Source organism: Phyllopteryx taeniolatus, chromosome 2 (assembly GCF_024500385.1).
Source record: "Phyllopteryx taeniolatus isolate TA_2022b chromosome 2, UOR_Ptae_1.2, whole genome shotgun sequence".
NCBI classification, from domain to species: Eukaryota; Metazoa; Chordata; class Actinopteri; order Syngnathiformes; family Syngnathidae; genus Phyllopteryx; species Phyllopteryx taeniolatus.
In genome coordinates this window covers 29,481,942-29,483,614 of record NC_084503.1, presented here as the reverse complement: position 1 = coordinate 29,483,614, position 1,673 = coordinate 29,481,942, and positions in this window count along the sequence as shown.

Genomic DNA, 1,673 nt, shown 5'->3' with positions numbered 1-1,673 from the left:
TTGGTAGCTGAAAAAGTACAAAGTCCACCAAAACACGCTTGAGTTTATGAGTTACTCTTCAATCTGAGACGGGAGTTTGCAATTTTCAAACAAATCACTTTTTGTCAAAGCAGTCAGTATAAACCTGAAGGTGGAACATTAGTAAAATGATCTGTAAAAAAAAATAAAAAATTGCCCTCTCTGGACCCATCTTGTACCTCTAATATGATTTTAAAGAAACCACCGTGGCCGGGGGAAACAACCACACAGAGACAGAAGGCGTGACTGACGAGGTGTCAATCCTTTGTCATGCGTTTGACACTCATAGTGTGGCTTTGTCAAATCGGGCCCACTCCCGCAGCCTTGTGCTGACCTGTTACCTCGTGCTTCAGGAGCTTTGTTGAAAATATGGTGGAATACAGTATACACATCCGGAAAATGAATACATAAATAAATAAATGCACATTTCTAGCTTGCTAACAACTGGGTATAACACTAGAAAACAGAAGCAGAGCGAAGGGATCTCAGTGAGTTGTGGATGCAATAGCGATGCTGAAATAGCAACATTTCTGCACTTCTGTTTCATTTTAAAAATATTGTACATTCCAAAATATAAAAGTTAAAACCGGTAACATTAAGTGTTATAGTACTCATACCGCATTACAATAATGTGGGAGCGGTGGCTAACGGCTTCTTTACAGTGCATGCTACGTACAGTGCAAGTCTTGCGCACGTAAGTGAGGTGCGTCGGTTTGGTCAGCGATTCATTGGCCTTGGAGGGGGGTGGGGGGTGGAGTAGTGAAGGGAGGCTACATTAAAATCTTGCTATAACAGTTTTAAAACTGCAAACTCACGCTTTATCGGGAACATATTCTGGAAAATAGACCGATGGATTGCTTGTATACAAATAGTTGCGTATCTACAGTGTCTGCTCACCACCCGTGTGAAATTAAACAACCCGGTGAATCTTTTATTAGCGTCCTCATTCTGAAAATGTGTCTGTGAGCAAGCTGTTCAGCAATTTCACAAATTTATATAATAACTACCCCCGCAGGAGTTTCTCAGCCCATGATTTGATCGGAGAATGTGAGAGTAGATTCAGAGCCACTTTCAAGCCAGTCCGGAGACCAATGTCAACATACGGCGTTATTAGGAATCCTACTCATGTTCTAGGCAGGAAGCGCGCTGCTGCAATATGATTGGCTGCTGTGTCCCAGTAGAACACGCCATATACTGCTTCCAGACGAGAAAAGAAGTATGTAACTTAAGTGCAGCGGTGTTAATACGAATCCCACTAACCCTAACCCACCCTATTCCAAACTTTAACCCATCCTAAATGGCCTTAAACTAGCCTTAAACCTAACTTTTGATTTTGTACAAATGTGATACATATTTGGAATGGTCATTTCGTTACATCTGGGTAACCTGGGACACGAGGGACAGCCCACAGAACCTCTGTCATCATCAACCATTGGCCTAGCAGTATAAGATATGGGATGATGGAAAACTCACTTGCATGAAACAGGGCTGGGTGCGTAAAGTGTGTCACAGTTGTTGATTTTTTGGAGTACTTTTGATGAAAAGCACATCCCAGACACCTGGGAACTCTTTTACAGTTTGGAAAAAAATGAACAATATTTCTCATTTAATTACTGTATGACTAAATGACTGTACAATGAGTTTCTCATTCTGGG